We start from the raw sequence: 16,924 nt of genomic DNA, 5'->3' as shown, positions 1-16,924 counted from the left end.
TTTTATGGGTCCCACGTATTCGATTTCCAGCCTGGCTGCCTTATTGGACGACACATTTTGAAAGAAACTTTTGATTCGAACTTTCTAACCGTCACGCACTGTTTTGCTCGTAATTCTTGGCGAGTCGAGATCTTTTCTGCCACAAGTATACCTATCATGAGTTTTAATGACGATCGTAATGAATTGTATCCAGATTGACTTGCAATTTACACTGTAGGGTAAATTCTCCTCATTCGGTGATACGCCTTATTCGGTAATACAAGCTTTGAAGCACTATTCCGAAAGACGATTTTTGATTGTTTCACCGAATTAGGCGTGTCGCCGAATAAATAATGCGTGTTTACCCTAATTTGTATTATGAAATAAATGATACTAATCTAATATAAATCTAATATAACCACCAAGTGGATGCTGACAAAGAAGCGGGGACGTGGCAGGCCTAGGCGAAGATGGCGGGACGACTTGGACACTTTATGAGTGACTGGCCGGAAAAAGCACACCAGAGGGAGTTGTGGAAATCAAGGGGAGAGGCCTTTTCCTAGCAGTGGGACACTATAACGGGCTAATAATAATAAAAATTGAAAAAAAAACCCCGACCGCGACATAGTAGACCGATTTTCATAAAACATGCCTAAAAAAAAAATCAGCTTTCAGACAAAAAAACTAAATCTAAATCGGTTCATCCGTTCGCGAGCTACGATGCCACAGACAGACACACAGACAGACAGACAGACAAACACAGACAGACAGACAGACAGACACACACAGACAGACACGTCAAACTTATAATTATAACACCCCGTCGTTTTTGCGTCGGGGGTTAAAAAAATTTATTCTAATACGGGGCTGGATACAAAACGAAAGCATGCAGATACGTAGAACAATAACATTTTATCGGTGAATCACACATTATACTGAGACGAAACCGCAATCAAGCTGACCTTTTTGAGATAAATGGGAACATTTAATTTGTGTGAACAACAAATCAACACGATCTCGAATAAATTTTGTACAAATTATGTTGTTTCAAATAAATTATATTAATGTAGGGAACAAATCAAATTATTTTATTAAATATTTTTGATCGCTTTTTCTTAGTGTGTGGTATCTATTTCAGTTTATAAATTATATTAAATTCATTTTCATCACATTTGCTGTTTTAAGGTCTCATTGCGTCTACGTGTACTGAAGAATAATGTACTATTTTATTCCCAAGGGAGTATTGGATTGATTTATTATTTTAGTGCTTGTCTGTGCTCAAAACGCGTTTGTCATCAAGAACAATGGATGTATATGAAGAATCCGATATAGGTGAAGATAGACTACTGCACGGGAAGCATGGTCGCGCGATAGACGATAAAATATCAGGCCGTCCCTATCGCACTTACAAATAGTGCGATAGGGACGGCCTGCTATTTTATCACTTTTCGCGCGACCATAATTGCCTGCCTGCCGGCGTATCATGCTGCCAATTTTATCACTTATCCACGTGGATAAAGCATCCGTCACGCTTTAGCAAGTAGGTATGTCAGTGTGAGAGTGACAGATGTCTTATCCACGTGGATAAGTGATAAAATTGGCAGCATGATACGCCGGCTGGTCGCAGCGGCACCGCCATTCATTGAAGGTTTTGCCTTATGATTTTTTCCTCTGTGTTTTCAAAACAGACCATACAAGCAACATACAGATCTAAAACAGAGAGAGAAAAAAAATCAAGTATCAGGACTCATTCATAAAGAAAGAGAGAAAGATAGTGCATTGGTTATGATTGAGTTATGAATGTGGCCGCTTAGTACTATTGTCGTTGGATTTCGAGTAAATACTTTTTAAAGTTACACCTAAAAGAGTAGAAGTGGACACAGACTTTATTTATACTTAACTTTGCTCGCTGACGTCTGTTTAGAATTAAAGGAATATGCTTAATTGAAGTAGTTTTGAAATTCAGTATATCGATGCCCTAAGTAATTAACATTTCCAATTCCCAATCAAGTTTCGACAGGCAAGCTAATCAAACTCTATGTAAACTTTAGATATCATCTCCAATAATTGGCTTCAGAAACCAACGTCAAATGAATAAGTACCTACAGTTCTATCGGAGAATAGTAGAGTAGGGTTGTTCAAAACCTGTAGCACAAATTATTTATAAGTTACTAACGTAACAGATCCTTCACTTGCCCGCAAAACGACAAATACCTACGCTTTATTTAACTAAGAAAACAATCACCAATATATTATAATAATTAATGTAAATGTTAGAAAATTACAATACCTAATAACTAAACTTAACTAATATTAATAATTTGATACGTAAAACTCAGAAGAATAGTAGGTAGGTAGGCCACGCGCATACACAGGCGGGCGCGTGGCGCCCTTCGGCCACTTGTTCATTCTAATGAACGGCTAGCGTGTTTAACGCGCGACCGCGAGCGAGTGACGTAGGCCCGCCTGTATATGAGCTTTTTACGATTTGGGCCTTATCACTCTTGCGATTTGCTAGCGAGTTGAAAGCGAAGCGAGCACGCAGCGAGCGCGTAACTATTTCATCAGTCATTTGACTACTGAGTCATTATAACTGTCCTGCAGACATATCCGGTTATCCGGCCCAGTTCCGCATTTAACTATAATTATCATGTAAATTATTTTGACGAGTCCTCAAGGCACCTTAAATTACAAGTCTTGTAACATTCAAGTCTGCTGCTCCTCCGCTTAAGTGAAAGGGCATACCCTTTTACCTCTTGCTGGATTCTAATTGGTAGGTATTTTACGAGTTAAAGGTTAGGTTAGTACTTAGACCTCTAAAATTATAAAATTACGCTGTCTTTTTGACTTTGGTGTTTAGTTAAATGCGACACAGAAATACCCATTCCTACTGAATAAGTTTACAATAAGCTAATCACAAAATTAAAATTTTGAAAGACCCCCGACCGCGACATAGTGGACCGATTTTCATGAGACATGGCTAAGAACACTCCCGACTAACTCAGCTTTCAAACAAAAAAAAACTAAATCTAAATCGGTTCTTCCGTTCGGGAACTACGATGTCACAGACAGACACACACACAGACAGACAGACACGTCAAACTTATAACACCCCGTCGTTTTTGCGTCGGGGGTTAAAAAATAGTTTTCACGAATATTTTTTCTCGTCAAGATTATTTATACTGCAATTTACTTTAAATCTCAATATTTTTAGATTATTATTATAAAGTTTTAATGGGGGTGGCCTGTCGAAGTAACTATTATGTCTTACGCCGTGTCTTGCGTGGGCGACGGTCGCGCGACCGTCGCGCGATCGTCGCCGTCGGGTCTCATACTTCCATATCGATGAGGTTTGATTTCGTATGCGTCGCATCGCCGTCGCGCGACCATCGCGCGACCGTCGCCCACGCAAGCCACGGCGTTGGGTATCTACATCTATACCTTTATGACTGGCACTCTGCGAATAATGTCGAATACTTTCTTTTGAAGATTTGTGGCTAACTGTGATGCCCTTTGTACCATATCCCATACTGTACTACAAATTAGAAATAAAAGCAGGGGCGGTTCACTCCGCGATTCTATCGCCGCGCTACAAGTACATTCTGGCGGCCGCGAGTTCGCGGCCCAATCAGGGGTGGCGCGCGTTCTCACGGAACGCACGTTCGCACTTTCTATTGTCACTTTACGTAGCGAGTTTTTTTTAAGGTTCATATGCGATGTCCGCGTGTAGAATGTCTAATAATGATATATGTTAAATAGACATCATGAATAAAATAAATACCATAGAACATCCTTACACAGATCTACTATTGGTTAAGTCCCACGGAAGAGTTCAATAAGGCTTGTGATGTTGGAACTTAAAGAAAAATATATAAATTCTGTATATATACCTAGAAAGTACCCAAGACTTGAATATAATAGTACAACATTTTATCTGAGTGTTAATTCGTTTTAATCCATAGACAACCCTAGCGTCGGACGCTGCGCTGTGCGGCTCGTTTCTTTGTTCGTGAACATCAAAGCAGTGGGCCTTCTGTACTTGTACTATTATATATTCTGTGATAAAAGTTTGATAAATGCTGATATTCAAGGATTATTTATATAGGATTTACATACTTCATACTAAGAATCGTACCTCGATTTTTTAGCGCCACCTATTAAATACTATCATAAGTACACTGATGTCCTACAATTTTTTTTTTCAAAATGTGTATTGACGTGATATCCTGATTTTAAAATAAACAAATATTATGTCATTTTTGTTCCTATAAAAAATAAGAACACTCAAAAATATTTGGGGAAAATATGATTATGGCCACTTTCAGGCTGCGAAACAGCGCCATCTAGTTTTAAGCCTAAAAGGCCCATACATTTCAGGGGTACGCTTTTTTGTATGGGCTTTGTCAGTCCAGTATTATATCGTTCTTGCTGATATTCATATTTTTTTTACCAAATCAGCCTCGGCATAAACCACATCAAAAAAAAATTTAAATAAGTCTAGCACCCCTAAAAAAATATTCATTAGTAGAAACTCTGGACGCGAAATAAAAACTAATACCGGTAACTAGTACCACGAACTCCCACGGTACCGGAAAAGTTTCGGCTGGTATTTCTGAATATATTACGTTACGTTTATGAATATTTATGGCATAAAATGCATTCCAGAAATGGTATAAATGTTGTCATCTGTTTCCGGATTTTAATGTAAGGCTTGTACTACTAGTTTTACCATATTTTTGTTTAGTTGAAATATTTTTAGCTTTTTAATGACTCATCAAATTTATTTGGCCTAGCCAAAAGTCATAGGTATTCGAGCATGCTTCGTAACATAACTTAGTCTTTCTCTCTGTCTATCGGTCTTAAGTATAATGCAACAGTAGGTACCTTTAGATCGATTTACTTAACTGCAACCCGTAATATTCCCAAAAGGGGTGGCGTAGCACATAAAACTGCTAAGGTCTAGAGAAAAAACAAAATTGTTACTTTGCAGTGATTACAAGCCACAATTGAACCCATAACTATATCGATCGACTACTACAACATCCACAACACACGGGGGCAAACATAAGGGATAAGATAAAGGTAACTGAAAGCAATAACTTACTTTAAACCATATAGGTATTTTAATTTTAATTGATACATGTTTAATGTTTAGTGCTAGTCAAAAGCCTCAAAATACATATAATAATTCTTTAATTTTTGTACACATATTTAAAGCCACACACAGGTCGAACGCGATTAATTAACATTTGTAATTAACATTAATGTTAATTAATCACGTTCGACACGTGTGTGACTATAAATACATATAATAATTATCGATACCTCCACTTCGCATCGGAAGTTATCCACGATTTGCTCTTTCAACTTTTCTATACAAGAAAAACATTTACTGAAAACTGAAACCGTTAATTTTAAGTCTTACAGAGCAATTTTTATTAAGAGATCAATTCATCATCATTCCCTTGCCATTTTCCCATTATTTGGGGTCGTCGTAGCAGATCATCTTCCTCCATTCCTCTTTATTAGCCGTCATTTCCATGCTAATACCTCTCACTCTCATATCTGTGTTCATACATTCCATCCATCTTTTCTTAGGGCTTCCACTACCAATTGTCTCCATCTACCTTCATATTTATTTACCACTCGTTTTATAACATTGCTTTCATCCCTCCGCATTACATGCTCATACCATGCTAATATCTACTTCCTCTCACCTTCTCTGTCACTGGCGCTACTTTCAGGCTTCCACTTATATACTCATTCTGAATCTTATCTAGTCTTGTCACACCACACATCCATCGCAACATTCTCCTTTCATTCACGTGCAGTCTTCTCTCATCCTTCTTCTTGATGGCCCAGCACTCACTTGCATAGGTACATTAGGAGATCAATTACGAAAAAAAGACTCTCATACTTAATTTCAACGCTCGACCTGGAAAAAGCAGCCAATATCTTTTTTCGTATTTAGCGGTTGGTCCCATCCATTTGTTCTGTATATGTAAAACCCATCAATACTGAATTTTTAGTGAGCTTATTTAGTGTCCAAACCTTGCCACCTAGAATGACTAGCTAATTTGTTAACTGTGTACATACGTGTCGATGTGGCACGTTTACCAAGGTACCTAAGCAACGTCACAATATTTTACGCTTCGCAAACGTATCGTAGCAAGCTCTCCCTATCGCTCTTCTGTAGTCGTGCAAAGCCTGACTGCGTTTCGATTGCCACATAACGTCAACGATTGTCATTTTGGCTAGGCCGGCAGGTAGCCTGCTACACACACGCAAATGAAATTTGAAAACCAACGTAATTTGCTGCATGTTCGTACCTTCAAAGACTATCAGGCGCATTCTGAGTATAGTTTGAGTACGAGGAATATTCTCTCGTGGCCCATTTCTCAAAACTGAAAGTTACAAGTTACAAGCGGAAGTCTCTTTCCAACTTGTCATATTAGACAATGACTAGCACTTGTAAATTGTAACGTGTAGCTCCGAGAAATGGGCCCCAGATGCCTTTGTCTATGAAAACGGTAGAATGTTCTCGAGAAAATCACAACTGTAATTGTGACTGGGACTTTCACAAGGCTAGCTTGAGGACCCTCCCAAGCTCTCTTACGCGTGAATGGAGGCCTGTGTCCAGTAGTAGGACTTACAGGTCAGTTTTAAATTTATCCTCCTGCCTACGCGTATATTTAGTTTGGTTTGAATCATATATCCCATACATACCGCCGGTTTATGTCCTATGGGTAGGACAAATGTGGGCACAAGGTTAATATAATACAATACAATACTCTTTATTCCACATCTCACATAGTTTACAAGTAATGCACAAGAAACAAAAACAAATTAAACAGAGGTGGCGGTATTATCGCCACAACAGTCATCTAGCTCTCCGAGACGTTTCTAAAAACCCCTTACTCGATGGGGATACGACGTTTTACAACAAGGTTCCTATATCAGCTTTCTGCTCCATCATCAGATCAACTCCATGACACAATATTGCATTGTCACGTGATTTAATTATGTGTGCAAAATTTCAGCTCAATCAGAAACCGAGAGGTTCTACGTTTTGACCTAAACTAACATAGTAACAAGGAAAGTTAAATAAGGGTGTCGTAGAAGGCGACTAAGACCTAGAAGGCGATGGGATATGGGTTAAATTGTGTAGGCGAGAGGCTGGCAACCTGTCACTGCTGCAATGTCACAGTTTCGTTTTCTTTCAACCCCTTATTTGCCAAGAGTGGCACTGAAGCTTTAGTAGTTTCATGTGTTCTGCCTACCCCTTTATGGGATACAGGCGTGATTGTATGTGTATGTGTTTTATTGGAAGATTATCTACGTATGTAATAAACAGAAAATATAAAACTGTAATACTTATTCTACAAATGAATCTTTTTGCACATTTTAATAACAACAAAAGTTAGAAAAGTTTTTATTACTTTGCTGATTTAATCACGTTTTAATAACGTCAAGGTACCACTGAGGTATAATTTGATTTCGAGAAAAGTAGGCGAAATCAAGTGAAGACCCGATTAAATTATTCACGAAATATCACATCTCAAACGTCGATTTTCATTAAGGAACTGAATGTAAACATAATTAACCAAGACCAAAAAGCAGGGCACTGGAACGTTTTCCATAATTAAATTGATTGTCACACCGCATACTTATGTAGGTACTCCTGAAATAAAACCATGATAACGAAAACAGAACTGTATGGTATGGGATATAATATAATAATTCTTTTCTATACTTACTTACTTACTTACTGCGATGGCTCAGCGACCCGAAGTGGATCTTGGCCTCCGACACTAGATTCCGCCATTCGCTCCTATCCTGTGCAATCTGATGCCACTCAGTCACTTGAAGGTCACGCAGGTCTTTCTGGACCTCGTCGATCCATCGGTACCTGGGCCTTCCGACCGGCCGTTTTTCAGTAGATCGCCACAAGTGAGCTCTTTTGGCCGCACGATCCTCTCCCATCCTCTCCACATGGCCGAGCCATCGCAGACGAGAAGCTTTACTCTCGCCGATGACGTTGGGCTCGCCCACTAGCTCTTCCACCTCCAAGTTCTTCCTGACTCTCCAAGAATTCTTTTCTATAGTTATTATATTTATGTGCCAACTAGATTGATCTACCTGAAAAGTGTTTTTTTGGAAAAGTGTCTGTCTATGTCTAGTCAAAGAGACTAAGCTAGTTTTTGTATCGACGTTCCATCAAAGTCTCTACATTCTAATCCAAATTATAAATGGAAACGTGTATGTGTCTGTTTGTTTGTCCGTCTTTCACGGCAAAACGGAGCGATGAATTGACGTATTTTTTTAAGTGGAGTTAGTTAAAGTGATGAAGAGTGACATAGGCTACTTTATGTCTCTTTCTACCCTTTCACTTCCCTAAAATGGGTGGTGGATGTTTTTAATGGAGCATTCCGCAATTTTTGATTTAACGCAAGCGAAGCCGCGGGCAAAAGCTAGTTGAGAATAATGGAAACATATAACAAGTGATAGCTCCAATATGCAATTTTTCATTATGTTTACATGTAATATTTGTGTTTCATCTACTACTCATCTCGGAAAAATTTCCGGATCTCTTTCGATTTAGCTGTTTACGTTCTCAAGAGCAATCTCCAGATTTCCGTATTCGAGACTGAATCGATTAAAGAAAAGCGATATGTAAAAAACGATGTATTCTCAGTGTGGTCCTAGCAAAAAGTGGTACAGTCAGTATTAAAAGTAGCGGATAAAGCACGCCACACACAGTCTTAAAATTCATAATCTTAAAAAACAGGACTGTTTGTGTGGAGTCGCGAAATTGTATGGAAATCCGTCCACTTCATCTGACTTTTTGTAAGATTATGATGTTTTCAGATTATGAATTTTAAGACTGTCTGTTGCCGGCCTAAAACAACAATTCAGAAGTAACCATTCCCTAACTGCTAAACAATAACTAAAAATTAGCCATATTTTTACCGCGAACTGTATATTAACAGGATAAATTATTATATCTAGATATTTTTTCTGGCACAAAGTGATACTAGTGACTTCCTTCCGTAATTTAGTTCATCGACAAGTTAAGTTATAATATGTCATTAATTATTATATTGCCAATGCCGTGGCACTGAATCTTGAGTTGTTTCATGTGCTCTGCCTACCCAGTTTGGGGAGGCTTGAATTTATGTGTATATAAATAACATTGATGTTTAATTCAAATGTCACAATATGTTTGAAAATAGATGGACAGTAATACTTAAACAAACCATATTTTAATAGTTTACATAATTTCTTACATTATTATCCAAGGTTCGATTAAATCTTCGTGGTCTCTACATTTTGCATTTTGAATTAAATTAATTATTGAAATATTATTAAAAAGTGAATTAAATTATTTATATCATTATTAAATGAATTGGCTAATTGTGATACAGAAAATAAGGATCAAAAATAAATACAATTTTTGAACGTTTCTGAACAGTATCGATTGTTATTAGGTGTAATTAATAACTTTATGTAAGGCTATTTGTCTATAAAAGGATTATCGATGTCTTTACTTTGTCAAGCACTTACAACTTGACGTTCATACCAGAAAAATATCTAGGTAAGTATATATTTTTTTTTTTTTTTTTTTTTTTTTTTTTTGAATTAATTTATTTAGTTTTTTTTTAATTAAATGCTAAGTTAATCTCTTTATTTACATGAACATATTTACATAATTATATAAGAAACTAAGACTAAACTTAAAAGCTAGCTAATGTCTAAAATAGGCCCGTGAGGCATTTTACCAAGGATACTGGCGAAATTTCCTCGCTGTATCGCAATGCTGATACGCTGTGCGAGGAAGTCGCCAGCTCTTCGGTCAGTACATATTTATTATAAAGTATCTTCACCGTGTTTTTTTTTTCGTTAAACGCACAGGACGCAAGGCTAATTTACAGAAGCGATGGTATATCGATTTTTTGTTAAATTGTAAAAAAAAAAACATTTTGACGACCGTCTTCATACGTAATAAAAATGAGTGTGAGAGAACCTTATGAATAACATACAACTCAATGTCAAGTATCTGAATGCACATGCCAAAAATATATGACATGAGGAAGTGGGCCATTTTTTTCAAAGTTGTCCACCCCACTTTTTTTTTTTGGATTTGGAAATTTTTATGTGGTTTCCACTCAGAATCGCGAGCTCTTTCAATTCTAATAGGAAAAAAAGTGTCCCAAGGTTTTTTCCCCAATCCGTTAAAATTTTTTCATACATTTTGTATGGCGGTAACGGAATGGAACATTTTTTCTTCTATCAGGATCGAAAGACCTCGGATCGATTCTGAGTATTAATCGCGTAAAAATACCCATATTACAAAAAAGTGGAGTGGACAACTTTGAAAAAAATGGCCCAAGTATAGAATGAATGGCATTTTTCGAAACGCCTACACTGTAATTTAAAACTTAATGTAGCCATACAGTGCTGTGAAAACAATAATTTACAGTACCTTTACTTAATACCTACATCTGAATCGACGAGGTCAATTAATACCCTACTTGTTTGATGTCCTTTAGAAGGTTTCCGTTCAAATCCGATTATAAAAATAGTGTCGAATCTGTAAAATGTAAACTATTTTTACCGAACCAAGTAGGATTTTAGGAAAAATATCATCATCTTCATATCAGTTCTTCAAAAAAGGAGTGTTTAAGTTTCTAATGGGTCCGCAACGCGCATGTGATACCCCTTGAGTTGCAGGCGTCCATAGGTTACGGTGACCGCTTTCCATCAGGCGGGCCGTATACCTGTTTGCCACCGACGTGGTATTAAAAAAAAAGTCCTTTATCGCCCACTGCTGAGCATAGGCCTATCTTCTAGTACGCCACTTCTCCGGTCCTGGGCTAGCCTTATCCAGTTGTGACCCGCAATTTTCTGGATGTCGTCGACCCAACGGATGCCAGGCACTTCTTACATTTGTTAGCGGCCACCATTCAGTTAACATTTTAGAAAAATATATGAAATCATAAGAGGAATGGTACTGGTCAAATACTCAAAAAGCTCAAAAGAACACAGATATTTGTTCCTGAGTCACGGATGTGTTCTATGTATATAAGTATATATTTATCTATTTGAGTATGTATTTCGTCGCTTAGCACCCATAGTACAAGCTTTGCTTAGTTTGGGGCTAAGTTGATTTGTGTAAGGTGTCCCCAATATTTATTTATTTATTTAAAAAGAAATCAAGGGTGAACAGGCATCTTCTGGGCAAGTTCACTCCATCGTATGCCACGTATTTGCCTTTGGCTATATTTTCTGTGGCCAAGAGTAAGCCCATTTATAATTTAACTAGCTTTAGCCCGCGGCTTCGCTCGTGTTAAATTCGAAAATTGCGGAATGTTCCATACAAACTTACACCCCTCATTTTACAAAATTGAGGAGTTAGAAACGGGCAAAAAGTAGCCTATGTCACTCTCTATCCTTTCAACTATCTCCACATAAAAAATCACGTCAATTCGTATCTCCGTTATGCCGTGAAAGACGAACAAACAAACAGACATACACTTTCCCACTTATAATATTAGTATGGATAAAAGCTACAACATATAGGAAAAAATTAACATTTTGAAAAAAAAACCCGACCGCAACAAAGTAGACCGATTTTCATCCGTTCGGGAGCTACGATGCCACAGACAGACACACACATAGACAGACAGAAAAACAGACAGACAGACACACACACAGTCAAACTTATAACACCCCGTCGTTTTTGCGTCGGGGGTTAAAAAAAAAGAATGTTTAAAACATTGTTTACAAACGGCAACCCAACTTAATATTCATTACGTATTACTTGTTGAAAAATTGGATTACAACAATGTTGCCTCGTGTTTCGTTTTCAACCAGAAACACACGTCAGCATACGTGCACGACATACAAGTGCGGGTCCCATGAGATTTTTGTCGGCACATGGTTATGAAAGTTTATAATGGTTAAAAGTGGTGGAAAGTTGCTACTGGTGGATTAGTAGATTTAGTTATCAAGGGTACAGTTATAATTATTTAAAATAATGTAAGAGGGCAATTTTTTTCAAAGTTGTCCACCCCACTTTTTTGCAGCATGGGTATTTTTTACGCGATTCATACTCAGAATCGCGAGGTCTTTCGATCCTGATACGAGAAAAAAATTGTCCCAAGATTTCCATAGACTTTTCAAACCTTCCATTCCGTTACCGCCATATAAAATGTATGAAAAAATGGTAACGGAATATATAATTTTATTAAAGTAATAAAACGTTACAAATAAATAATAAACTAACTCAAAAAAAAAAAAACTTAACGGAATTGGAAAAAACCTTGGGACACTTTTTTCTCCTATTAGGATTGAAAGAGCTCGCGATTCTGAGTGAAAACCACATAAAAATTTCCAAATCAAAAAAAAAGTGGATGGACAACTTTGTCAAAAAATGGCCCAAGTATATTTTAAAGGAAAATAACAAAAAATGTAAGATAAGTGACCAACATGTTCAAAAAATACCTTAACCGTTGATAATTATATTGTCCAACCCCTTATTTGCCAAGAGTGGCACTGAAGATTAAGTAGTTTCATGTGTTCTGCCTACCCCTTTATGGGATACAGGCGTGATTGTATGTATGTTGTATGTATGTAATTATATTGTATGTTTCTAAAAGTGAAATACTTAATATCCTAGTCCTGCATCTCTTATCACGGGTCCTGTAATGCTATGTTTTAAGTATATAAGTATATACCTACTTGTATATTCTATTATAAAATGTGGGTAGGTAGGTACATTGTTTTAAGAGCTGTCAATAAGCCCGTAAACATCCTAATATTAGCTCTCCTATAGAGTCACAGTCACAGAAGCCTAAATCTTTTCTAATTTTACACCAAAATATAGCTGGGTTGATGTGTAAAAGGGACCTGCTTGAAATTACTTTAAATGATTTACATATGAACGAGGGTAAATTGATAGATGTAATATGCCTAACTGAAACATTTATCCAACGAGGTAACGAATCAAACATTAATGTTAGTGGCTTTAAATTAGCAAATTGCTTTTCTAGATCAAAAAAAAGAGGCGGGTCGTGCATCCTCATAAGAGATTACCTTGCGAGTAAACCACTCCTTTTTCTAAAAGATTTCACACAGGAACAGCATTTCGAAGCCTGTGGCTGTGAAATTGAGGCACTTAACTGCATCATTGTTTGCATATATAGAACTCCAAATTCAAACTATGACATATTTCTAAATAACCTTGAAAGTTTACTCGAAATTTTAGTTAAAAAATCAAAAAAGAAGGTGGTGATAACAGGAGATTTTAATATAAATTTCTTGAGGCCTACCAAACCATTAAAAGAGTTTGAGAGAATCATAGAAAACTTCAATTTTAAAGCACATATCACCACACCTACAAGACTACATACATGCATAGACCAAATTTTATCTAATATTCCCGATGCCACAGGCGAAGTTCTGCCCCTAGATCTTTCAGATCATAATACGTTGTAATAAAATACGTTCTGTTGTAATAATAACAACTACCGTTCTATTTGGAAAACTATCAAAACACGTACCTGTTTCAACAACAAACTTTCAAATCACAAAAAAAAAACACGTAAATCACGAAGGGCGAAGGGTGAGTCAAGTTAAACTATTTGGAAAACTATCAAAACACGTACCTGTTTCAATTTCGGCAAATAAACATAACTCCACTGTCAAATCACAAAAAAAAACACACACGTAAATCACGAAGGGCGAACTGGGTGAGTCGCGATGTTTTCGACGGCGGCCGACGCGGCCTGCCTGCACGATGGTCGCGGAGTAACTGAAGGGTAGTATGTAGTACAGTGCCGATGTAAAGCCTAGCTTTGGAGGCTTAAGGGCCTATGAAGAAGAATGGAGGTTAAACTGATATTGAACTAGTTTGTGTTGAAAATGTAAGTTGTAACACAGTTACAGGATGTGATGTGAAGGCATGTAAAAATACAATACATTTAAGTGGTCGATGAAATAAGGCACCAAAGACGCTGTTTTAGTTAATAATGATGCGATATCCGTGTGGTTTAGAAGGTAGGAAGTTTTCTTTTTTTCGATTTTAGTAATTTCAAAAGCTTACAAAACCGTAAAGTATGTGTTAAACAGTGTTATCGAGACGGGCGGTGACTCGCCACTCGGCAGATGGGTACCTGATTTGCGATCATAAAGACGGCCAGGCGCAACAACGGCATGAGTGGCTCAGGGGTGTCGAGAGTTGGTGCTGCGCTTTCTCCGAAGTTACTCACGGCGTTATGCCTTTTAATACTTCCACCCCTGGAGCTACAGCTCACACGTTCCTCTCTGGACGGCCAATGAAGGCAAGCCCGAGCTGAGAGTCCTGTAACAGTATTATTAAAGCATATTATGTGATCTAAATGAAGTACAGTCTAAACTCTGAAGTATTGATTCGATTTAGATATCCTATTGCTTTGTCTCTGTAAATAAAGCTTAACATTAAATAATAAAATTACATATGCTTGATCACTTGAGCCCCTATATCAAAATAGAAAATTAAAGACTATACGCACTACAAACATACTACTGGCCTTAGCGTCTATTTCAGACGATTTATGGTGCAATGTCCGAGAGACATCGCTTTTGATGACTAAAGAGACCTATGCGAGAGCGACACATTTTGCCACACAGCTGACAAGGGAAGCTTGCAACCGATTGCGACGTTTCGCTATGGTGTTTTCTTTCCCTTTTGTCAGCAAGTGCCGCAAACCAGGTCTCATCGACGAACTTGCGACCATCTCCAACGCACTTTCGCCACTCCGTCCGCTTCTCCGCAAGCTTCTCCCAGATTTGGTAGTAGATTTTAAACTACAAACATAGTGCGCGCTTAATATATTCAGTGCCAAATACTTAATAGGATCCAGGACTATTCAGGATCTGATCTATTCTGGATCTCTGTTCGTAGGCGGTTTGGCGTTGCGTATGTACGTACTGTCAGCTACGCTCGTTGACATCGTAGTGCGTAGCATGCGCTGTCACTTTACACACTTTATTGTACAATATATGGGCGACCGGGCGTTCTATTTTATTATTATCACGTCTTTAGATTAAAAAAAAAATTCTTATAAATACGAAAAAAAAAAATTTTTTTGACTGGGATTCGATGTGCTTGCGAACATTAGACCGACTTCTTACGACTAAGCTACGCCCAGCCGGTTAGCGAAATTAACGACCATATTTTGCCTTTTACTAACGCGAAAGAAAAAGGCATGAAAACTCTGAAATCCGCGTTTTCCGGGTTCTAAGGCTAAGCTAGATCGATTTTTCACCCCCGAAAACCCCCACAACAAATTTCAGCGAAATCATTAGAGCGGTTACCGAGATCGGCGGTATATATATGTATATATGTACAGAGTGGGGCCTGTAACAAAGGCGAAGAATTGAACTGTAGGCTATTCTCCTTATACTGATCAACATTTGTTCAGTGACTTTTAAAAATTATGAAGTCTTAAAATTTTTAATTTTTCATACAAAATAAATATTAGCTTCAATGTAGGTACGCCATTATTGTTGTCATTGACGTTGTCTGTCACACTTTAGACTTAACAAAATTCGCAATACATTACCTCTTAGAAAAAACTTTCAAGGGTGATAAAAATCAAAATACAAGTTATTTTTAAAAGTCGCCGAACAAATGTTGATCAGTATGAGGAGAATAGCCTAGAGTTCAATTCTTCGCCTTTGTTACAGGCCCCACTCTGTATATATAAAAAAATAAATAAATATACAAGAATTTCTCGGTAAAACAGCTTAATAGGATATAAAAAAGCATGTTAATTACAATATTCGGACATCCTATACAGGCCCTTCTAGTCACCTTTTGAGAAAATTTAGAGTAAGTAAAACCTAAGCACACCTACCTAACCTACCTAGCTACCTAAGTACACTACGTTGAAGAAGGTTAATATGTATATGAAATGAAATGAAATTAAATTAAATATTTATTTTCCAAGTAGGCATATTACAATGCGCTTATGAACGTCAAATAAAACTATATGTGTAATAAATATAAGTATATGTGTAATGATATGAATGTATTATTTATGTATTATATTGATTGTAAATAATATTGCTATAGTTGTCATGCTTTCTAAATTTATTTTTCTCACTGCACCCACATTCGCGAATTTCTGTTTGGCCATATGGTTGACTGATAGAGAATGCCTTGGCATTAAGTCCGCCATTTGTACTTTTTTTCAATTGTGCAATAAAGTTAAAATAAATAAATAAATAAATATGCTACGCGCGTAGCGCTACAAGCAAAGTTAATAGCGAGTAATAAATAATGCACACAAAGTTTCGAAGGAATTCGTTTACACTTTACTAAGTGAAGTTCAAAAGGTAACATCTTGCGTAATTCTAAACTTACAAAATGTACAAGCTTACACTATAGATAAATAAACAAATCATCATCATCATCATCCTCCTTGTGTTATCCCGGCATTTGACACGGCTCATGGGAGCCTGGGGTCCGCTTTGACAACTAATCCCAAGATTTGGCGTAGGCACTAGTTTTTACGAAAGCGACTGCCATCTGACCTTCCAACCCAAAGGGTAACTAGGCCTTATTGGAATTAGTTCGGTTAAATAAATAAATATACATACTTAAATAGATACTTATGTATATATATAGACATCCATGACTTAGGAATAAATATCTGTGCTCATCACACAAATAAATGCTCTTACCGGGATTCACACCCCGAACCGCAGGCGCGGCTTAGCAAGCTGGGTCACTACCGACTGATCCACTAAGGCGCAAATTGGTAACCTATCGATGTTTCGAAAATCTTTTGTCCGATTATCACTTGTCCGAAAACGGTTGACAGAATTTTTATAATCCAAATACATTGTTTACCATACTTTCCATATGTCGCTAGTTTGCTATCCCACATTATCGTTTTCC

The 16,924-nt window shown here is 37.3% G+C and overlaps 1 protein-coding gene across 1 annotated transcript in view; it reads right to left on the bottom strand.

Moving 5' to 3' along the window:
• The window catches only part of LOC125230620 (metabotropic glutamate receptor 2-like), a 484,421-nt gene extending 470,657 nt beyond the window's left edge, over positions 1–13,764 (bottom strand). The window contains 1 exon segment of the mRNA XM_048135836.1: positions 13,647–13,764. The gene's annotated coding sequence lies outside the window, so the exon portion shown is untranslated.
• Between the last annotated feature and the right edge of the window lie 3,160 nt (positions 13,765–16,924).

This window comes from Leguminivora glycinivorella, chromosome 10 (assembly GCF_023078275.1).
Source record: "Leguminivora glycinivorella isolate SPB_JAAS2020 chromosome 10, LegGlyc_1.1, whole genome shotgun sequence".
Classification (NCBI taxonomy): domain Eukaryota; kingdom Metazoa; phylum Arthropoda; class Insecta; order Lepidoptera; family Tortricidae; genus Leguminivora; species Leguminivora glycinivorella.
Note: the sequence above shows the minus strand (reverse complement) of the source record. Positions and strands in the feature narration are given on the sequence as shown.